This window comes from Micromys minutus, assembly GCF_963924665.1.
Source record: "Micromys minutus genome assembly, chromosome: 8".
NCBI classification, from domain to species: Eukaryota; Metazoa; Chordata; class Mammalia; order Rodentia; family Muridae; genus Micromys; species Micromys minutus.
In genome coordinates, this window is record NC_137977.1 from 33,489,215 (window position 1) to 33,513,552 (window position 24,338).

The 24,338-nt window shown below is 45.2% G+C and overlaps 1 protein-coding gene across 1 annotated transcript in view; it reads right to left on the reverse strand.

Annotated features, from left to right (window-relative positions):
• The window catches only part of SEMA6A (semaphorin 6A), a 117,427-nt gene extending 103,898 nt beyond the window's left edge, over positions 1 to 13,529 (reverse strand). The window contains exon 1 of the mRNA XM_080919984.1: positions 13,110 to 13,529. The gene's annotated coding sequence lies outside the window, so the exon portion shown is untranslated. The remainder of the gene's footprint in view (positions 1 to 13,109) is intronic.
• Positions 13,530 to 24,338: the final 10,809 nt, after the last annotated feature.

Here is a 24,338-nt window from a genome sequence, read left to right on the forward strand (position 1 = left end):
TTCATCGGAAGGCCTTTAACACGTACAGAGGTAGGGTGTGCACAGGATATTGTGTGTCCAGTGTACTGCGTATGACTTAAGACACAGGATATAGTAGCTGCTAACTAAATACTTTGTTAACCTGACCTCCTGTCTTGGCCATTGTCACTGTTCTTATTTACCCTGTTACCCAGGTGGGACACTTCAGAGCTATCTGAAACCAATTCAGCTCTGTCACACAGCCAATGAGTTCCCAAGTCCTGGTGGCTGAATCATGCCCATAAAGCCAGAGCTTGCCTGCTCTCCCCACTCACGGTCCTCACATGCACTTCAGAAAGAAATATTGGTGATGTCATCTTCTTGCTGAAAACATGGAACATGGGCCTGCGGTCCCACCCTCTACGTGTCCACAGTTAATCGGTACATTCTAAACCCATTCACCACAGCCTGTGCATCAGGTAGGATGCTCCCTAGCCTACAAAAAGCACTAAATGTCCAAGCACAGAAATAAGGCCACGCTGCTCTTCTCTTTAGACCCTGTAGTTAGGCTGAGTCAGAGTAAGATGGCTGCCAGGGGGAAGAGCCATTTCGGCTGTGTTATGACGTCTACTTTATTCCTGCTTAAAATAATAATAATGTGTTTCTGTCCCAAAGGTGCAAATCACAATATCCTAGGAAGTTATTCCCATTTAGTTAACTTTATGTCCCTCCTGTCCCACCCAAAGTCACAAAGTTAACACTTCATACAGTTTTCTCTCCAGCCATAAAGCTGAATCCCAAATAAAAATGCCCTCCCCTGCCAATTGGTCGTCATAGGGAGACTTTATTCTTACTGTCTTAACACTTCAGGAGTCAACAGGAACAACACCCGCTTCAACAAGGCTCTCCTCCAGAAGAAATGCTGGACCTCATGGCTCTGCGGCCTCTGAGGGCATTCCCAGTGTCTAAATGTGTCCTGTATCAGGGTTCACAGTGCAGTCAGGCACAGATGAGAAACTGCCCTCCTTTTACAAATTATGAATGTTCAGAGTAAACATCACCGTGACATTTTAGATTGGGGGGGATTGGGGTGGGGTGGGGATGGGGGAGGCTCTAAAGGTGAAAGACTGTGTCCCACCTTTCTCTTATCAGAGATGCGCTGTCGGGTAAACTCATTGACCTCACTAACCTTCAGTTATCTCATCTTTAAATAGACATAATGACACCTGCCTAACCCATCATCACACCTGCCCTACAACCCGGGAGTTGCAAAGAGCTGAAATGAGGCAATGTTTGTGGACATGCTTTGGAAACAACACGCAGTGTAGGCCGTGTATAAATGAGTCCTTATTACTAACACTCTGGACGGTGACCAATATAGCCAAAGAGTTCTTGATGAAGGACTTGGCAAGACCGCTTGGGGGAGGGGCCCATAGGAGCAGCTCACTGCTGGCTGCCCACCTGTTCCTTTGAGGATGAGATGAGCAGTACCCACACTTGGGAGGGGGTGCTGTACACATGGATCCATGAATGAGGCATGCGTACCATGAGTACTCTTCCTAGAACAAGCCCTCCAGGTAAGGCTATAAGGCTAGGTATGATTGGTAATACGCAAGAAAATACATTGTCTTCGTCCTTTCATTTCTGCTGAGAAGAATTTGCATTTTAATAATAACGTGATAATGTCAAGCTATTCACAGCATTTCAAAGCCTTCTCTTCCACACCTGGTGCGCTGGGGAGATCTGTTGAAGGACTGGATGTGTCTGTTTTCTCACAGCAAACGCTTGTCTTCTTTATTCTTGGGAACGGATGTGGTCGGGTAATAGTAACAGGGCTTGCGTTCTAGGCACAGTAAAAAGTCACACGAAAAAGCTCCATCCTCTGAGATATCCCCGGACAATTAATTAATCAGCATATTCAAAAAGCTCAACTTCCCCTCATCACAAATGAGAGGAAACACCTTGTATACAATGTTGATTTTTAATAGAAATGTCCCTGAATTCTGAGCATGGCTTGGCCAATAGAAAGCTCTTACTGTGCAAGCCTGAGCAGCTGCATTTAGTCCCCAAGTCTAGTTACGAAGTCAGATGTGGTGGCAATCACTGACTGGAAGCTCCCGGGCCAGCTAGCTTGGAGTACAGAGTGACAGAAACAGGAGAGACTCTGCCTCAAAACAAAAGGGAAAGAGAGAATCACATCCTTAACATGGAGGTCTTCTGACCTCCATTACCTACATACATGTGAAGAACTGCATGCACGCACATAATCTTGGCTCCTTATGAGCTGGCTCTGTTCCTTTCCCTTCTGACATCTCCCCACTGGTCCAACATGGATCCCACCACAGAACTTTTTTGCGACATGCTGCAAGAGATGGCTCTGAAAAGTACCTTGGGAAATCACTATTCTAGAGCACAGTAGAGTGGATATTGCAAATCAATTCAATTTTTGGTAATTTCTCATTAAGATGCCTACAGATGGGTAGGTCTAATTGTAAAAGCTAAGCATTTATAATTCATAAGCACAAATTATGCTAAACTAGATGGGACTATATGTCATTAAGGTTTCATATAAGCTACCGAATGATTGTTCAGACTGAAATTTAATTCTCACATTGGCATTTATATATTATATCTAACTTTTATTAGGCTCTCTAGTTAAAAGTTGAACGTAAATAGCACATTAACATTTGTAATTCAGTTTCTTGATCTCTGTTGTGAAACTCATGACACAGAAAAACTCTTCTACCCATGAGTTAGACCCTGTTTCCTCCAGTCTTCAAGGTTTCCTGAGTGTTGTGTCTAGCAGTCACTAAAAGTGACTCTGGGCAAAGGAAATGCCTCCTGGTCCACAGCGTCCCCTATATAGCACACTTTTATATGAAAAAATTGGGACACTATTCAAAGTCCTATTTTTTTATTCTTTGGAAGAAATAGTCTGGAATCCAGCATGGAGCCAGTAAACATCAGAAGAAAGAACAGATAAAATCTTAAAGTAAAAGGTGTTTTTTTCTGCAGACTCAAAGGCTCCATGATATATAGCTGTTACTATCTTTACATGGCCATCCTGGTGAGAGGCGGGATCATTCTCTCGATCACACTGAGAACCCAGTGTGGTTTATTTTGCCTAGCAACTTACAGAGCAGACATGCATGACCCTATTGTGCAAAATGCTCCACCTAAATAGGTCACCGCCCCACCCCAAAAACTGTCGATCAAACGTACTTCATGTCCACTTGTTGGTTTGATTGACACCCCCACACAAAGCACCAAAAAGTTTTTTTCTAAAAATTGCATTGCAATATTATGTTTACCTGGACCCCCAAGTGGTTAGCCACGATCTTCTTACCATTGAGCGGGCAGTGAACTAAATTTACTGAAATTTTCTCAGAAACAAGAAAAAGGTTTTGATCTTTTCCCCATTGCTCTTCTCCATCTCTATATCATGCATGTGCACGCATGTACATGAACATGTGTGTGTGTGCACATGTGAACCTATGCTTGCCTGTGTATGTCCACATGTGCAAACATGCTCAGAGTACTGCAAAATGAGCAGGAACATTTTCTTATCTTGCTTCAGTCCTCCCTCCAAATCAAGGTTCTGTGGTTCTGAATTCACAAAAGCATGCTTTCTTTGCTTCTGGGGGATGCATGAGGGGGAGGTGAAACACAGCCAGTCCGTAATTGCAACCTATGTGTAAGGCAGGCAGACCACATGATCAAAAACTGATGTGACACTTAAAAGTGTTTCTCCACAAGGAATTCCGGTGCCCAGAAGCCTGGTGAAGCCAGTAGCAATTACGGCCATGTTATCCTTTTCATTTACTTCATATTACTGGTCTCTAAAATCAATCATTCAGTGCGGTTGGGTGAGGGAGGCATCTTTATAATAGGCGCGTGCATTCAAAATGCTTGCTGATCTTACACAGACATTTTGGCAAGCTAGATATGGAGAAATTTAAAACAGCTGCTTTGAAGCTCACTTTAAAATAAAAACTAGTCATTTTCTAGGTTTTTTTTAATGACTAATTTTCTAGATTAGACCCATTTGTAATGATTTCAAAGCTTGCTTCTTCTGAGTCTCCTGGATTTTCACTCGCTACTTTGCATGTCCAGAATTTAGCCCAATTTGTTTTTTCCAGTGTAAAATTTCATTTTTTTATGTTTTAATCTACAAAGGAATCAAATTGCACGGCTTGGACATGTAGGAGTTCCAGAATGTCCACTTGAGGAGCAGGAACTAAGACTTTGAGATGAATATGAACACGTGTGACACCAGGCCTAGCTGGGTACGGCATGCCAGCTGTGGCCTCCCTCACACGGGAGGTTTAGCCCCACAACCTTTGTCTCCCCTCCTGCAGCACTTGCCTCTGCCAGATGCCTTCTTGAGGTAGCCACACAATAGACACACAACTAGAGAACTTTCCCTAATCAGCAGCTCTGGGGCAAAACATTAAAACAACACACACATGAAAACGTTCATTTGCTGACTGGTCCAAGGTTATCCCTTTGTTGTAAAAGACAGCAAAATGGCCTCAACCGCCTCAGTAAACCTTGGACTTAAAAACAGTGAGGATTAAACCTGAAGTAAGGACCAAACCTTTACATTGCAAAGCCAAACACAAGACGAGCCCCCAATGATGTCATCACATTTACTTAGCAACCTGCAGTGCCCAAACCAAACTAGGAGAAGGTGACATTGTCAGGGATCTCTTTGTTTTCCCTCCACATTTAGGAACAGCCCTAGATAAAGAGGGGGCACCCCTTTACCTCCTATCCAAGGATAAAGATGACACTAACCTTTGGACTATAATGGTTTTCACTGAGGAATTCTTTCAAGACTAAGGATGAGGCAGATCCTGGGGTAAATGCCAGCTGGATGTACACATAACAAGGCCCAGGGAGAGACTCTCAGGAGTTGCCTCTTTTAATCTAGCACAGAATTACACCAGAAGCAGCTTTCAGCTCTTCCAGAGCACCCGCTGCCAAAATAACTGCAAGGCTTGCAAGCCCTAGTATGTCTCAAATCTTTCCCAAGACACCCCAATACTAGCTGAGGCACTGAAACTATGGCAACCGACTAAGAAAGCAGCCTCCATGATTAATAGATGAAGATCCCCGAGATGGTGTCTAGCTGGGGCCATCATTCATGATGTGAGCAGAATTAGCGCAGATTCCATCTGGAAAGCCATTAACAAGTATTCTTTCAAAAACCAACACCCCGCCATTCCGCTACACATGCTGGTGGAGTTTCAAAGGCTCTGGCTGATTTTGTGTCTATTGCTCATTCACTATGCAGGGATGAGACTCTGCTCGGTGACTCAGATACTCGCTTGTTTTTACAGTAGTGAGGGGAATGCAGGAGAGAAGAGTTTCCCACCTGGGTGCCTGGGGCCTAAGAATAAATGCATTCAGACCCCCAAAGATGTGAATGAAGTCACATGCTTCTCTGAGTTAGGAAAGGGGAAGGACAGGGACTGGGTCATCTGAGCATGACCATATAGCATATACCATATAGCATATACCATATAGCATATACCATATAGCATCACTTATTAAGAAATCTTTTCCTCTTCCCTGGTCCATACAGTAGTTTTTCTTTCAGAGGGATGTTTTTATTGTATAAAATGCCAGTTCCTGTCCTACTCTATCTAGACATCAAATCAAGTCATGGGAGAAGACTGGCCAAGGAGGAACTGGAAACTGGAAAGAGAAGCGCATCTTGCCATGTTAAAGGAAGTTCCAAGTCTAAAGGTGGTACCTATGTGGAAGTATCTATTGCTAACCACCCTTTCAAAGTAATAGTCTTCTCATCTGCTGCCCGAAAGGAGCTAGCCCATCATTCTTTGGGGCATGTTAATTACTGACCTGTTTCACTCTTCTTCCACTTACAGAACTTGAGAAGCCTCCTTATCCGGAGCTGAAAGTAACTGTAATTCTCAGAGAACTGTGGTGATGGTATCAGTTTATTAATCCTTTTGTTGAGTCCTTCAGAAATCATATTTTTCCCCCTCACTGATAAGTCTTGTCCCTTGACTCAAAGTTCAGACTTGGTGGGAGGGAATCAGTCAGTCCCATAAGTTCCAGGCTCTGCTCCAGACAGCCCACGACTTGCCACTTGGAATGGAGAAGCTTTGGCTTGGAGTCCCTGTTCTTCCAAACGTATTCCAAGTGTGCTCAGGGAAGAGCAACCCTGAAAGTTGCCACATGGCCACTCTGAACGTGGTCTTGTAGAGACTGCAGGCAGAGCCTCTAGGAGAAATGCAATAGACGGACAGCCAATCTTTGGCAGTTGGGCTCATTCCTGACGAGATGACCCTCGGGTTGTAACTATGGGTAAATGCTGTGTGCCGGTTTTTAAATGTTAGTAAGCAGCAGTAACACCACCAACAGTCTTACTGTCTCTGATCTGCCATAAATCCCTGACGTTGCCATCGTTTCGGTTGTACAGCGTTGTGCTGCTTTGCCTGTGCTTCCCTTCCCGTGTTTGGGGTGTGTCACGTTTGGGGTGTGGTAGTATCAGCTCAGAAAAAGATCATGGCCCCTCTTCCCCTGAAACAAACAAACTGTTCACACTCTTCAAACCGCGTAACGCTGTGGATGGCTCGTGGGGTAATTGTTCCTTTGGGGTCCAAGGGTTGTTTCCTTTGTATCTTCTCTCTGTATTTCAGGTCCGCAGCCATTTCCTCCTGTTCTCTGCCCCCACAAAGCAGTATCAGCACTTCTGAAGTCAATTCCCAGGCCATTTTCCATGACTGTAGTTACCCACATAAAAGAAAGCCTTTGTGTTAAACGAAGGCTTTCGTGTGCCAGGCATTGTGCTATTTGCAGGTGTTAGCCTACGCAGTCCTCGGCCTCTACAACACCATCGCCACTCTCAAGGTTTCCAAACGGAAACCGAGGCAGAAGAAACAAAGTCATCCTATTTGTAATTGCCAAACACACACACACACACACGTATTGTACTCCTTCTCCGAATCTTGACCTGAGAACTACTTCTGGCCCTATCCGCTGCATCCCCAGGAGACTGAACCTCCCCAACCACAATGAATTTGCCCTTTTTACTGCAAACATGGAAACTTTCCTCAGTACTTAGTTCACCCTGACATATCTGTTCTACAATGGCTGGACTGACACTGATGCACACAAGCGCACAATCATTTTGTTCTTATTTGTTTTCTTCTATAATGTCTGGTAGATTGTCACTCTCATGACCTTGCTCCAGTAATGGTCATATTGAAAGCAATCCTCGCTTGATGCAGTTGACATCCTGACTGATACAGCTACAACCCACACCGCAGAAACACACTAGATATGGGCCGTGTGCTTTCTGTGATTCTCGGGAAATTGTTAATTTCCATAATGTGGTTTATTATATTCAGGCCATGCCAACAGCATACTATACTCATCTGATGATACAGAAGACGATGTAGATTCTACATTACACCAGGGTCTGAGACTTCAAATTGCCAGAAGCTATTTGATAAGATACAGGCACGTTTCATATTATTTCATATCATTCTATCTGTGGTCCTACAAGGTGGAGAGAGTGGGCTTACAATTCCTACAACTCATTTAACATAATGCAGGTTCAGGCAAGTAACATGTCTCATCCAAGAAAGCAAGGGCCTGGAGAGCAAGTCTTCCAGATCTATGTTCTTTGACAGCTGTTTTGGCGTAGGGCAAAGACAAAGGTTAACAGGAATATTACATTTTCCCCCCAAAACAGAAAAAAACTTATTGGGGGGAAGAAAACAGTTCAGTAGTCAGCAATTGGAGCACAGAACAAATGAGACCAGAGTCCAAAGCTCAGTCCCTGTAAGCGCTGACGACGCTCTTGGCAAGTTGATTTTCCCTAGTTCAGACCTCCTCCAGCTACAACCAGGTGTCTAACAGATGTGTGCTCTTGGCCCTAGCCGGGGACAGGGTGAGCCTGTGGGAATGAAAAGACTCTAATCCATTATCAAGACTGGGAAAACAACACACTGTGAATAGGCCACTGATAGGAGAGGAGAAACCCTGCCTGGGTACAAGGAAGGCAGCAGATTCACAGTATCTAGCTATTTACTATCCTGGTCTTGGAGAAGTCCCGGGGAAGAGGCTATATGGGTATCAATGTACTGCAGCGAGGATGCAGGAAGGAAGCACCTCATTTGAGACAGAAGACAAACGAGGCAGACAATGAGATAATACCTAGACTACTTATCTACAAAAAAAGATGGCCTCTTAGGCTGGAGAGATGGCTCGGTGGTAAAGACCACTGACTGCTCTTCCAGAGGTCCTGAGTTCAATTCCCAGCAACCACATGGTGGTTCACGACCACTTGTAATGGGATCCGATGCCCTCTTCTGGTGTGTCTGAAGACATCCACAGTGTACTCATATACATAAAATAAACTATTCTTAAAACAAAACAAAACCCTGTGGAGGACCTCCAGGGCTGCATTCCTGCAGGTGTAGGTAAACTCAAGGAGCAGTAGAAACCAGGGAGAGGCCAGAAGGCAGGTCCTGTGCCAGGGGAAGACCTTAAGCTTGTAGAAGAAAAGATAGGCTTAGGGATTTCTTTACTTTTAATTATTGCTGTGTTTTTGCTTGCTGTGTTGAAACAAGTAGTCAGGAGCAAAGAGTAGAAGCAGGGCACCTAAGGGGGATGCTGCCACAATAGCCCAGCAGAGGAGGATTATGGGAAGGCCAGGGAGGCGGCAGAACGGAAGACCAGCAGACCAGGACCTAGCGTCCTGAAGTGGAGCATGCCGCTGTAACTGGCCTGTGGTACAAGAACCAGGAGTTGAGCATCGGCTCCGGGACCTGAGCTGTTCTTGGAGTCATCCCGGTGGAGGTGGTGGAGAATGGTGCTTTCTGAACATGTTAGATTTGAGATATCTCTAAGGTCCGAGAAAAGGTACCTACCCAGTGTGCCCTTAGCTATTCACTACCCTGGTCTTGGAGAAGAAGTCTGGGAGAAGGGGTTATACGACTTCCGGTGTGCTGGTAGGCCCGCCTTGAGTGCAATTACAATGGTTCTAATAGATGCTCTTGTGTATGTGCCGCTCTGTAATAGTCCCATGCTAAGTAGCCCCGAGCTCGCTTCTCCCTCGAGGCTTGTGGGTCTGACATCTTATTTGCCCATTTCAGAGGGATTAAATGCCTCCCTCCCTTCCCTACCTTACCATATCCCCAAGAGGCAGCCATGTGGTTGCCAGAGAGAATAGCTCAGTTGTTCTTGCAATACATTTTAAGGCAAACGAGAAAAGCCTTCACTCTAAAATAAAAATCTCAGCACGCTTAGGCTCCAGGATTACCCTAGGAGAAGAGGCGTGGCTAGAGGAGGGACCAGCAGAATGCTCCAAGGCTCCACCTTCCCCTGGCAGGAACCTAGGTGCTATAACACAAGGTTCTTAAATAACTATAGCATCCAGGCTGGGTGGAGGACAAGAAACTGTCTTAACCGGAGGGGGTGTGGCAGGGAGGGGCACTGTAGACATAGACTTGATGTGGCGGAGGAATGGCAGGTGCCTAATTAAAGCATTTCAATTAGTTTGGCTTGTTCTCGGATTCCCTTTATGTAAACAAATTAGATGGAAGAGGATATTGGCTCCCAAAACTAGTTCTAAAATGCCCTTGCACCCCATCCACATGCCCTGATACTACTCTGGGATGAATTAACCTACAAGATATGGGTGGCATACACACTTCCTTATGCAAAAGAGTACCCCTGCCGCCCCCAATTCTGCCTGTTAAGTGCAGCTTCCCGTTCACTTTCAAAGCATAGGTGCTTGCTGTAAATTTGGGACAAGTTCTTAAAATCAGGATGCTTTATTTTGAGTCAGTGGTAACAGCCTGTGTAACTCCTGCTGTCCTCCTTGAGCACAGTCAGTGAAGACTGCTGCAAACATTACATGCCTCCTCAAGATGCAAACGCTCTCCCTTCTAAAAGGATAGCAAACAGCACTACTAGGTGTGGAAAGAACTTGAGAGTTGTGTATTTGTGTACAAAGAGCAACCTTTATTATCACTGTGTGTGATAACCACTCACTTGTTTTCACGCCTGATCTACAAGAAAATAGTGAGCCATGCGTGACACACTCATTCGTCCGTGTACTCACTCACCATGCTCTTGAGTGTTCTATACAAGGTCATATGTATCTTTACCCTGTTTAAAGTTAGGCGTTTTTATCCAACACATACTCTTCAGGAGATTCCAAAGGCAATGGGTTAGGACAAATGGGAGACATTCATACATGCAGACTGCGTCTTGAGGACGTGGCAACTGCCAAGTGGTCACAGCTGTAAAAGGTAACACACAAGTTTGGGAGATTGTTACTCCCAAACACAGTGACTAGGAAATAGAAATGGAGTACTTCTTTGCATCAAGATGAATCTAAAGACTCCTAACTAAACCAAGTTCTCAAATCTGCTGCTTCCTCTTCCCTTGCTTAGACTGTCCTTCATTCAAGAATGTATAAAACCAAAGCCGAGGTTACTGAAGATTCAAAGAGTTACAATGTAAACAGAAATAGGTAACCCAAATCCAAACAACTAGGGCAATTATGTTTTAACAGACAGTTTAGGTTAAGAGACGGAGACACAAATCTGCCACTGTATTTAAGGTTAGGTTAATAATTACCTTTGGTGCCTTGGGAGTAGTTTAATAAAAGTTTATTGTGGAAGACTAAATGTGGAGTTTATAAACCATACAACACGCTTGCTATCTTGACTTCCCGTAGCTGTTCGGGTAGGGAGAAAAAAAACAAAGTGTGGTATTTTCATTCAAAAACTCCAGTGCAGGCGCCTCTTCAAGGGTGTGGGGAGGGAGCTAAATAAAGAATTAATGTATCTGAAACCACTAACCCCCTGCCACCACAGTAGCAGATGGTGGGTTTGACGCCAAAATAAAAGTCCACCGGGGGAAGAAAGGCCCAAAACACCAGGATTGAGAAAAAACAAGGCAAAGGCTGCTTTATCCAAGAAAAGCCTTAAAACCAGAGCTGAAGGTCCTTAAACGACAGCTTTTCTGATACCCACCAACAGAACACTACAATTAAATTAAATTGCATGAAAAGTTATGAATACTGTGTGGGGGTGTGTGTGTCCAGGTTTTAACCTATTTTAAGCCTTTCAAGGATTCCATTCAGTAATAACTCGATTTCCATCCAGAGTAAACAGGGAGAGATCCCTCTGTGGCTTTGCTTGGTCACCACACTCAAGGCAGCCACAATTGCTCTGCACCGACTGTGGCGGAATTGCTGGCAGGACTGCCCACTTCTCTACAGGATGGAGGCCGCCCCTGGAAACGCTCGCCCAGGCTAGGAGGACAGCGCCTCCAATCGTTCCTCTTTCTTCCACTCCACAAACACCTGGCCCAGTGCGAGCGGCAATGCCCTGCGCCTGGCGCAGGGGGTTCGGGATGCTGCTCTTGGAGCCAGAAACTCGTGAGCCAGCGAGCTAGAGCTAGTGTCCACACGCGCCCGCACAGTAGCTTCTGTCAGCCACTTGTGGTCACACAAGCATCGTGAATTTAATACGTCCCATCACCGCCCCCCCAACCCCCTCCACGGCCTTTCTCCAGTTGCTTGAGACCCTGGTCCAGCAGGTGCGGCGAAGCAGAAGGTACCATTCTCCAGCGGGCAGACATCTAGAGGTACCATTCTCCAGCGGGCAGACATCTAGCTCCTCCTCACATCCCAGTCGTCCGCTCAATTCGTTCGCGGTCAAAATGAACACGCTGAGCCCTCGTCTGGTTGTTTCCAGGAGTCTTAAAGCTATCACAGAAACTTTCCAGAAGCTCCTGGTACAGGGGCCCTGCATTGTAAAGGGGAAGCGGCGCTAGGAAGGGAGCGGCGAGCGAGCGGGAAAAAAAATGTCGGGGTCCGGTTTCTCTCCCTGACACATGCAGGTCCAGGACAGCAGCCTGGCTCTGTACAGCCCGCGGGAGACCTCAGATCCAGCTTGATTCACAGTCTCCTCCTTGGGGAGCTGAGTCAAACGCAGCAATCGGGGGAAGTGACACTACCCACCTAGTAGGGTCGCTAAGAAGGAATTGCCGAGCTTGCTTCAGGCTCCCCATAGCCCCAGAGGCAGAGTTCCAGGACACAGCAAGCAGTCAGGACACCCACAATCTGCAGCCCAGCAGAGGTTTCATCAGAGTGGCAAGCCCAGAGCTATCTATCTCTTACTAGGTCTCCCCACCCTGGCCTCTCCAGAGGAACATCTTTTCTCTAGAGGGATCGCACAGGTCTTGGAGGAAGGCGCAGCAGGGGCCGGCCCTAGCTTGGAGAGCTCAGTGCTTGAGAAAGACGCAACGGCGACAAATGGTGCCCTGCTCGAGTGGGAGCTGAGGCAGGGGACGGGACCTAGGGCGGGGGCTCCGCGCCATGTGAAGACACCGCTCCTAGGCACTTTTTTTCCCCCAGCAAACAAAGCCCGGAACCTCTGGTGCCAGTAGCGACTGAAGAGTGGATCCCACCAAGAGACAGGGCGCGCAGATGTTCAGGGCCATTACAAGTTTCACGCACTCAGCCAAGCCCAGCCCAGACCCCGCACTGATAACAAAAGATCCTCATCTCTTCTCCACCGTCTCCGCACAACCATTTCTCCCACATCAGAGCCTAAACCTGTAGCTGGACACAAAAAGCCTTGTACTCCCGAAGCCTCTCTGGCCTTCGAGGACAGAACCCTTTCCCCTTCCCCAGGGATCGACACCAAGACCCGGCGCTTTAGAGAAACCCACCCTCCAGGGCCGCTCGCCTCCCTACTGGCCCAAGAGTGAGCTCTTAGAATCGGGTCACACACATACACACACACAAACACACACACACATATATACACACATGCACACACACATACACACGCAACCACTGGGTAGGACAGCCATCCGCTCGGTCTCGGTCCGGGGCGGCGCCGGTGGTGTGTGCGACGCGGGTGAGGAAGCTCCTGACATGGAGCCCGGGGTCTCTGGGGTTCAGGACTGAAAAGAGCTGAAGGCAAGGCTCGGGGCTACTCCCCCCAGAAAGGGACAACGCTCAGGAGAAAGAGAGGAGAGACCAAATAAAACACAAGCACTACAAAGCCCACAAAGCGCACCTAGGGTAACCCCGGGACCCTCACCCCAGCCTGGATCCAGGAGGTGGGGCGCCAGGGATGCCAGAGCCATACCTTTTCGGTGCATCGACGGGCAGGCTGCCGCGGCTCGGAGCGGACTGGCACGGCGTGTATCCCATTTAGTAATCCATTATCGAGAAGATCTCTCTGGGCCTTGAGCTGCGCTCTTTCCTTCGCAAGCCTTTGTCATTCCTACATGTGTGCTTGTCTCTTTGGGGGCAACAGTCACGGCGATTACTTTCTGGGATGCAAGCGAGCTGTGTTCATCTCCAATGACAGAAGAGGAGGTGAGAGGAAGGCCAACAATTTTAAAAAATAAAAATAAACTGAAAAAGGGGAAAGGAAAGAAAAAGGGGAAAAACAGAAAAAGAAGAAAACCAGCGAGGACCAGGGTAAATGCTGAAGAAACTCTTTTTCTAAATCCAAATTCCACTTGGATTCACTTCTGAGTCCCCTCAGCGGTGCCAGCGCCCATTAACTAGTCATTTCAGGGCGGGGGGCGGGGTAGGGGTTGAGGCAGAGGTGCAGGGCTCTGGCCGGCTCTGCAACCCCGAGTGCAGTGTCCCGGGTGTGGCGACGCTGGCCGCGGCCGCACGCTCCTAGGCGGGCATCTCGGGCAGTCGGCACCGCGGAAAAGCGCCCGTGCTGCGTCCCGAGCGCCTAGGCAGCCGAGTGCGTGGGGAGCGGAGTTGGCTGCAGCCTCACCCCGTGCGGCTCACTACTCCTGTGTCACTCGAGAGGCCGACGCTCCGGGCGGAGCCAAGTCCCGGACTGGATTGCGCAGAGCGGACTCTCCTCCAGCAACCCCGCCTCCCAGGGCTGGCGTTTCCTCCGACCCGATGGAGAGCAGCGGTGTGTGTGTGCGAGAGAGGGAGAGGAAGGCAGAGAGCGCGAGCAAGTCAAAGGAAGAGGAGACCTGCTGCCGTGTGGCTGCAGGTGGAGCTTTGGGCTGAGTCGCCAACCCGGCTTCCTATCCCTTCAACTCCCCTCCCCACCCCCAGGCGCGCACCCGGGAGGTCCCAGCGGGGGCGACTCTAGGAGAAGCCCAGCCCCTGTCTCCCCACCCCCACAGCTGCTCTAGCAAAGGGGGGGGGGGGGACGAAAAAGAAATCCCACACAGCATTTCTGAGCCCTGCCAAATCAGAAAAATAAATAAAAATAGACTTGGTGAGGAGCGAGTTACAAGAGTTTCTCCATCGATTTTCTTAAATGGAAAAGTTTTAAAGAGTCAGCGAACCTTTCTATTTCTGATTACTGTATGAGGAGGTTGGTTCTGGAAGTGATGGACCCTCTTCCTACCCAGATGAATTAGATAGAAGATGATGTGGTTTAAAATAGTTCCCACACACACTCGGTCATCACGTAGGTCATAATAAGCAGATAAACCACCGTGCTGAGAACCACCGGGTTAAAGACCGCGATCTGTTTTAAACTATCTTACTTTCAAAGTCCGCAATGAGGATTGTTCTTAGGAATGAGTAAACTTTAGAAATAAAACTCAAATTATACCAACGGGAACCCAACAGCTTCTTGGAAAGGGGAAATCACAACTATTTCCAAGGCTCTATTGTTACGAAGCATGAAGAATGGCAGGCACGGCCTCTCTCCGCTGCTTGGACTTACAATAGGAAAGAAGTCTTGCAGTTACAGGCTTGTGCCAACTAGTCAGGCCACACCACAGTCCCCTCCCCCAGCCGCGGCGCTCTCGCGGCCGCGCCGGCTGCGCCCCGCAAGCAACCGCGCGCGCCAGGGCTGCTGCTCCCAGAGAAGGTCTCGCAGATGGTGCCCGCCGAGGCCACAGCTTTCAAAGAAAGTAACGCCGTGTGGCCAAGCAGTTCCCGGAGCAATCTCTACCGCACGTTAGGAGAAAAGCCAGCCCGGAGGAGAATCGGAGTCTCAGACTCAGGTTGGCTGAGAAGCTTCATTATCAGAAATTACCTACTCCCCAATTGGGGCTGGTGCCACTAAGTCCACGTTCCCTGCTTTTCATTCTTGTATGTGCAAAAATCTGCTCGTGGAAAGAAAAACGAATACGTGACAAAGTCCTCAACATCTCCCCAACCCTCGGGCTTTTTTTTTTTTCTCTAACAAAACTACCTGGGGAAAGGGTGGGAAAATCAGTTCTGCTGTTCTCCAGAACTACCAGCAGGGGCTGCTATCCCCACCCTTCCCAGGCCAGCAAAAGTCGATTTAGATCCCGGGTGGTGGGGGCGCGGCCCTAGGTGCGCGCGCAGCGCCTGCGGCTGTGGGCGCGACTCTAAAAGATTGGGGATGGGAGGCGGCTGGCTCGGTCAGGCATTGGAGGCTAGGGTGAAGGCTGCCTCCAAGTGTCGCTCTTCTAGCCCTAGGGCTTGGCGGGACAAGCTCTCTTGGCGGAGACTTCTCTAACACCCAGATTTAAGCTAAGGATGGGAAGACTCAGGGGCAATCGGTCCTTCGTCCGGCACCTCCACCCCGCGCCGGTCGCCAAGGCTCCCTCTTCGCTACCCACCGCTGATTTACATGCTAATTATGTCTGGGAAAAGTTCTTTAATTGGCAGAATTAGGCAGAGCAAACGAATTGTTTCACAGACAGAACCAAATTAATTCCGGTTTAGCTCCTTCCCTTGGAGAAACAAACAATTAAGCTGTCTTGTTTGCTTTATGGATATATTGGAAGTGCTCCACATCGTGTTTCAAGATATTGTTTAAAGGGTAATTATTTTCAATATTAATACTTGCATGTTTAACTTGTAGTAACACCAAGCCATGAGGAGAGAGATTAAATTTACCTAATTTAAAATTGTAGGATACAAGAGGGAAAGAATTTGAACTTACTTTTGACAGTAAAGAAATACCACCCAGAATCTTCCTGGCAATTATTAGATCTTAAGGGTTCCCTATCCAATTACGTGCCCGATGTCCTAACCACGTGATACTACTTTTACACCTGCCAGAGAAAAGATGCTCCAGGAACCAGGAAGAAAAGCCAACCCTTGAAACCTCGTGATGCCGTTTCCTCTTCTCAGCCCCAGACTCTCCCAAAAGCCAAATATAAGTTTTCAATAAAAGTGCTGCCCCTCCACAGCTCTTAGTCTGCAATTTACCCTGATAGTCAAGAGAAAGAGCCAAGGAAAGAAAAGACCTACAGAATATTGGACTTTAAAAACTTAACTCATTTTACAGTTTAGTGGCATAGGGTGGAGTGTTTCCGGCCACCCAGAGTTAAAGAACATAATAGCTGGTTGTCCTGGAAAAATCACATCTTTCTGGAGCCAGAGTTGACTTACCTGTCCCAGGGGTTCCTAATTTACTCACGTCTCAGGAATGTTGTGGACCAGCATTGTGAAGAGAGAATCTAGGACACTCACTGCCTAGTAAGCATTAGCAAGCATACGTGTCACCGTCCACATGCGTCCTAAGGTCACATTTTATAGGGGTTAGATGGAGGCCCAGAGGAAAAAGGTGGTTTCCTGTCAAGAAATAGGTCAGAGCTAGAAGCTACCTGATGTGACTTTCTTCAAAAGGTGCTTACGTGACCATATACACTTCCTTCAAATTGCCTAAAAAGGTATGTGTGTGGGGTGGGAGTGGGGATGGGGGTTGTGTGTGTGAAATAAGGCTAAAAAAGGTAAGTGCACACTGCATGTCTTTAAAGAACACACCTAGACACTTGATGAGAAAATCTGCTGCTTCAAAATAAAAAGACTGAGAGAAAGGGCTGCTGGCTGACTCTTCTGACCCTGTGGGTAAGAAATCCTAGGAGAGCCCGGAGAGCCTAGTTTGGGGATGTTTCACAAAGAGATGCCTGTCTGTATCCCAAGCATCTTATCCAAACTTCTTTTCTGCTTAAATCTGTGGTTTCAAAATCCATTTACTATTAGAACCCCCCAGGAAGCGTCTTAAAGGATGCAAATGCTCAGGTGTCTTAAGGTTTTCACCTGGGGAATGGGGCCTGGGCCTGGACTTGGGTGTTTGTTGAACCTCCCAGACAATTCTAATGTGCAGCCTCACAGAACCACTGTAACACTGCATCCTGAGTATGTTCTGAAACCTGTTTTCTCCAGTACATGGTCTCTGTCTTTTCTCCTCCTTCTCTCTGTCTCCTTTCCCTCCTCCTCTTCCTCCTCCTCTTCCTCCTCTTCTTCTTCCTCCTCCTCCCCTCTTCTTCCTCCTCCTCCTCTTCCTCCTCCTCTTCTTCCTCCTTCTCCTTCTTCTCCCCCTCTCTCCTTTCCCCTCCTCTTCCCCCTTCTCTCCAGTTTCTTGGATGCTTTGTCAACACCTAACTCTCATTAGCCAGCCATGAATTATGTTAAGATCAGCCTTCTCTGCTCTTTGTACAGCTGTATGACAATTATAATGGTTAATCTTGACTGTCAGTTTGCTGGGCTCTAGAATTAACTAAGAGACAAAGCTCTGCACAGGTCTGTGAGGGTAGCTTCTACAGCTGACCCCAGACATAAACAGCTCTGAGGAGAAAGCAGTGTCCTTTGCCTACCTATTTTTGCCTTTTGATGGTGAATGCATCTGTTGTTGCTGTCCCCGCTGCTGCCATTCCTTGATAACACTAGGCTCAGCATCTCCAGCCTTCCAACATGGATTGAAGACCAGAAACTCTTCAGGAATCTTCCGGGCTGTCAGTAGTCAGATTGGTACTACTGACACATCCAACTGCATGAGGCCGGCCATGGTTGGACTGTGCAGATCCTACTGTGCAAATATGCTTTCTCCTGCCTTCATTTCTCTTACACGGTGGAAGCATTTCTCACAACACGAAGCCAGTCTCTTCCCACGTTCTGCATTATTGATCCACTTTGCAAAATTCAGCCCAGTTGATTTTAGTCCCTTTTCTGCATCTCCCCATCAGTATATAAGTAAACATTATCAATGTACAAACTAACCATCCATGGACCCTCTACTTCTTTAGGCCATTTTTATTTTCCTCTTTTCCAAAAGCAAGTGTCGTCAACAATAGTCAAAGATTACCTTACCAATTTGCTCGTTTGTTCCTTTGGTTCCTGCATCCTAATATACAGTGCAGTTTAAAGAAAGCTCATGGGCTTCTGAGAAGAACATGTGTTGTACATTGGGTGTAATGTTCTGTCCATCTTTTTTGGGCTCTATGAAGTGTTTTAGTTCAAGTGTTTCTCTGATTAATTCTGCCTGCCCGGATGACCTATCTATTGATGAGAGTTTAGTACTAAAGTTACCCACTATTTCTGGCAATCCTTCAACAAGACTTCCCCTAGATTCATCAGTTGCATCCAATGCTGTGTGTATTTTAAGGTGTTCATTTAACTTTAATTCTCAGAAGAGTGGAGATAGTTATTTTCCTTGTGAAATTGAAGCACTTTCTGTTCTTGCCTTCTGTGACACAGTGCCGGTTGGTCCCCGGTCCCCTGCTTCTCTTCCTACTTCTCCTTCCTTTACAATAAATTGAGAGGAAACTGAAAGATACAGAATTATAATTAATATCTTTTATCACTCAGAATTAACAATTGTTCAAAAAATTGTTATATTTGTTTCCATTCTTTTTCTTTTCCTCCTGCCCATCTCACCCATCTCTCTTTTAAGAAATAAGACATGGTTATATAATTTGATTTTCTGGCTGGAGGGATAGCTCAGTGGTTACTTTTCCAGAGGATCCAGGTTTGGTTCCCAGCACCCACATGGCAAACTGTGTGTGTATGTGTGTGTTCCTAAAAAGCTTGACTTCCCTTTCCATGTAAGGCCTGTCTACAGACTTCTGTTTGTCGCTTTTCTTCACTGTCTTCCTGGCAAAACCCATAACTCATCTTTCAGGTATCACATCAAACATCATACTGCAAGAAGGTCCTCTCTCTTTCTCTCTCTCTCTCTCTCTCTCTCTCTCTCTCTCTCTCTCTCTCTATCTATCTATCTATCTCTCCTACACACACACACACACACACACACACACACACACACACACACACACACTTCTCATTATTTATTCATTCTCAAAGGACTCTGTAAGTTTACATCACAGCCAAATTCAGCCATTTCTGGCTAAATCATGGCCAGAGTTGACATCCTGTGCAATGGTGACTTCAATGCTTTTCTTTCCTGTTTGTCTAGAAACCTTAAGCCATAGCACAGTCTCTGGCTTTTGATGTTATCTCCAGCACCTAGCAGACAGCAAGAACTCCGCTCATAAAGGAGAAGATGACCTAGTACTTAGTAAAGAGCAGTTGAGTTTCTCTTCAAGGACTCAGTAATATAAAGAATTGTTCGTTGCTTTAAAGAGTGGGACTTTAAAATGATTTAAAAAGAAAGAAAGAAAGAAAGAAAGAAAGAAAGAAACACTGGAAAGCAATTCTGTCCTTCATATTTTGTGATTCTGGATCTAGAGACAAACAGAGGACACCCCAGACATCTAACTCTCACCTTACGGTGTCTGGCACTTTTTAAAGGCCTTAGAGACATAGGTAGTGAGTAAATATGAAAAGATGCTGGGACTAGGAAGCAATGAGAGACGAGAGACGTAGCTCTCATGACAGGAGGTAGAGCTGGGATGTAAGTCCACTGGGTGTGATGCAAGTGGGGTTTGCTAACAGTGATTTACTGTCTGCCCCTCTGTGAATAGCTGCACCCTGCTGCCTCCCCTGGAGTACAACAATCACTCCACTGTACCACAGCAAGCCCTTCCTCCTCTCACTCCGCATATCAAATTATTGTTGGCCAGATTAAGAGAATGGAAGATTAGAAATAAGATAATGAATGAACAATGACGTTAAGCACACCAGATCGTACAACTCTATTTCTTATATCACAAAGGGCCTTAAGATGCAGTTAAATTCACTTGTTATATGATATAGAACATAGAGCAAAGATTGTCTTTCCTTTTTCTCCATCCTAACCTTGTAATTGCTCTTCTTCCTAATATTTTAGACTTAACGGTATCTACTTGGATATGAGTTTGTTTAAAATGTAATTACCTAAATGTAACCTATTCTTTTTCAAAATTAGATGAGTCTACTGGTTAAATACTACTCTGTAATTTGCCATTGGGCCAGAGGAATGATGAAAATTAAAACACACTTGTATATGAAACTCTCCACAAAGCCTTCACTCCACAGAAGGCCCAGCTAGAAGAGGGGATATTATTCTGGCTCATACATTCGCAGAGCAAAATTTACTTTTCAGGTTGTTCCAATTTTATTTTTTTAGATTACACTGGAAAACTGTATTGATATCAGCTGAGAAACATCTTCAGGCTCTTTTTGATGAATGTATGTTTAAGAGTCATTTCATAGCCAGAAACATGGTGGCAACCTGGTATCAGCCTTGATTTAACATGAAAACTGTACAAATGGTGATAGCTGTGCTGAACATCTAAATTTATGATAGGTAATTGGGGATAACAATGAGTATACTTTAAAAATTGTATGCTTGGGGCTGGTAAGATGGCTCAGCAGGTAAAGGGACCTTCAGGCAGCCTAATGATCCTGAACCCACAGAAGTGAAAAGAAAGAACCGACCCCAAAGGTCAGTTTTGTTATCCATACATGTGCCCACAGACCCTTATACATACATATAAACAAATAAACACATAAATAAATGTAATCTAAAAATTACATGTTTGGATTTTAACTATATAAGAATATAGAATTAGAATAAAATTACCCTAGATATGCACAACTACAAAATATAAGAATATTTTCATTAACTTTGCTTGAAATTTTCATACTCAAGAGAAGTCTCTAGTTAATTGTTCTATAACATTTAGCTAGCTAGGTATAAGCATTTCCAGATATAACCTATAAGTTGAAGTTGAGTGTAATTAGGAATATATAACTCAAGCCCAGAGATTCATGATCCAGCCACTAGGACCTTTTCTCTTATTCCTACTCCCCTTAGTCACTAAGTGAAACAAGAATACTATAGCTTAACGCCGGAACTGAGCGTCTGCATACCTGTTTTCATAAAGGTTATGGTGTGTGAGCTGTATTAGTGACGAAGAAAAAGGTGGTGTATGCCTCACTCTTGCCCTTTCTTTGCCTGCCTCAAAGCAACTTAGTCATTTCCTTTTGCAAACAACCCCTTAAAGGCCTTTATCCTGGTGAAGCCAACTTTTGAAAAATCCCTTCTCCCAGGAAAAGCTTCCTCCTCAGCTGTGCTCCCTCTGTCCAAATGTTTGCGTCATGATAGCCCAGGTCAAATGTTTGTGTCATGATAGACCAAGGCTTGACTTTTTTTTCTATATTCTCTTGTTTTTGGGAATTTCCCTCCTTGTTTCTTAATTTCCTAGTCAATACCTTAGTTTAGGGTGTTGATGTTGTTGTTATTGAGATTTGTTTTGTTTTCTCTTAACAGCTATCATTCTTGTAAACTCAAGGTATAAGAACACTGTACTTAGTTCCATGGGCCAGGAATCACCCTCTATTTATGGAGTCCATACCCTATCACTAAATGATGCTGTCCTTTGGCTACCCCCAGTTCCCATTCTCATTTCTTATATACTATCCACCAGCAAATTCTGTGGCCTACCTTTAGACTTGATGCAGAATTTTAGCATGCCTCTTTTCCACCATTACAGCATGGGTCTAAACCATCACCAACCATCTTTATTGGAGCACCCAGCAACATGTTAACCTATGTCCTATTTCTGACCTTACTTGCCTATAGCATCAACATGATTCTTCAATTCATTCATTAAAATCATGTCCCCTTGCTGCTGAAAACCATCCAGAATTTTTCCTGCTTCCTTCAGGATAAAATTCACAGCCCAAACTACTTGGCCTTTCTCCCAGTTGTCTGGCCTTATTTCCTCCTCCTCTCCCTACTTCTCACTCCACTTTGACCTTTTACTTCCTGCATCTATGCACCTCAGGCTTTTCCTCAAAATTTATGACCTTAGGAGGCCTCGTCATCCTCAGCAGATCCTTCCTCAAGGCTTGGTTAGCAAGTAGTCATGACTTGACAAAAAATAACAGTTCCACAATCTCCTCTACTCTCTCCACCATCCACGGTCTTGTAGCTTCCCTTGACATCTGACTTTATATATATATTTGATTATTTATCTGTTTACTCTTTGTTTCCCACTAGTTTTTGATGAGCTTTATCAGATCAAGAAAAAAAAAAAAAGATACTGATGTTTGAGACCAGCCTGATCTACATATGGAGTTTCAGGCCATCCAGGGCTATATACCTTGTCCCCTTAAGACCAAAGCAAGCAAACAAACAAAAGAATAAACAAATAAACAAGGCAAAAATTGGCTTTTTTACTTGCTGTCAGGTTCCTGACAACAAGGGCGGTGAGTAACAATCTAGTATTTGTGCTTAACTTTTGTTGAGTAAATGAGCGTATAAACATAATTTATTGGTCATAAGCCTCATAAGTGACTGTACTACACAGTAGGTAATGTTTCAAGAAAATGCGTAGCTTCAAGTCAAGAAATGCCTTCAAGTATAGAACTTTCTCGAATGAAATGTCTTGGTCTAATGTTCAAGTAGACAATGTCAGTCTATTTTTTTATTATTATTTATTTATTTATTTATTTATTTTAACAACTTTATTTTACAAAACAAAGATAAATGTACAGATTTTAAGCATCAGTCTATTTTCAAAATAATACAATTTGCTTTGGGGAGGTGGCTACTGTTTACTCGTGAGCATCAGAACGAATGTTGTTAGGACACAGAAGTGCGGAAATCAACGTCTAGTACCCTAACAGGGTGAGTACTTTGTACTATAAGACATGGCAGCTTTGTTGGAAGCAAGTTTTTTCTGGCTTTCTCTTGCTTCCTTCCAGCTCAGGTGTAGCCATGGAAATGAGAATTCCTCTTCCCTAAGGCTTGAAAACCAGAATCTCTGCTTCCAGAAAGCCTGCCATAAAACCTAGAAAAAGTACTCTGGCTTCCTCCCCTTTTGTGTGAACTGGCCATAAAGTAATTCTCTAACCTCCCTCTTACCCAGGAAGAAGGAATGTCACGCAGAGATCAGAAGAAGAAAGGGAAGAAGCAGACACAACTAGGCCTTCTCTTGGCCCACTATCCTTAGGTTTTAGGTTTTATGCAATTTCATTCTCCATCCTGTACATTTCTCAGGACCTAACTTGAAAATCGAGTTTTTTCTGGGTCTCTGGGTTTTTGTTTCTGAAGGTTACCTTACCACATGAAGCTTCAGTTAATATCTTTCTTTTGCTAACCTGTCTTTGTTATAGGTTTGACAGGTGAGGGAAAAAATAAACCTCAAAAAGTTCACAGGCTTCTGGCCCTGTGGATACCTAAGAGGGGAGGTTAGGAAGGAGAAGGCTTGCTCTAGATGAGCAGGTAAATCTTCTCTGTCCTTGATGTCTGCTTTAGCCCTGGACCCGAGTAAGATGTTAATAAAACCTCCATCCATACATCTCTGTTAGTCAGTTAAGTCTACCAAAGCAACATGCCACAGACTACATGGGTAGAAGAACAGAAAAGTGTATTTCCAAGTCCTAGAGATGGAAAGTCAAGATAATATTTTTAATACTTATTTATTTTATGAGTACACTCTCTCTTGTCTTCAGACACACCAGAAGACACTCATTACAGATGGTTGTGAGCCACCATGTGGTGTCTGGGAAAGTCCTCTGGAAGAGTAGTCAGTGCTCTTAACCATTGAGCCATCTATCCAGGCCCCAAGATAATATGTTTAACCAATGATAATGATTCCGTTCGGGACTCTCTGATCCTGGCTTGCAGATTATTAACTTCCTCTAGTACCTCAAGTATTTTTCCCATGCTCTGAGGTGGAGGAGGAAAAGGAAGTAAGGAAGAAAATAAAATGAAAGATGAGGAAGAAAAGAAGGAAGGCAAAGAAAGAGAGCTGACAGGAAGAATGTAGTCTGATTGGTAGGAAACAGCATGTGTGGTAAAGGGTACAGGTTTAAGATCTGGGGGGGTGGGGGGATGCAGTTGGCCTGGACAACCATGAGGGCTAGTTTTTTTCTGAAATAATACACCAGAAATCACCAGAATGCTGCCTATCAAGATTACTTTGGGCTCTGAACCCAGGAGACATGCTCTAGAAGCTTCATTGGGGCATATATAGTATCTCCATTAGGTGAACCAGAATCTCCTAGATGCCTTTCATAACTCAGGCCTGACCTGGCCTATGTATGAGGGGCTCATCTTTTTTAGAATTATACTGGGTGTTAGAATTACAGTACTCATCATAAAGACATCTCTCAACTTTCTTTAGCAATAAATTTGGGACCAAGACTCTATCTTGAACATACACAGAAACACAGGCATACAAATACTCACACACTCATAATAGAAAAATAATTTTAAAATGTGCAAAGATTT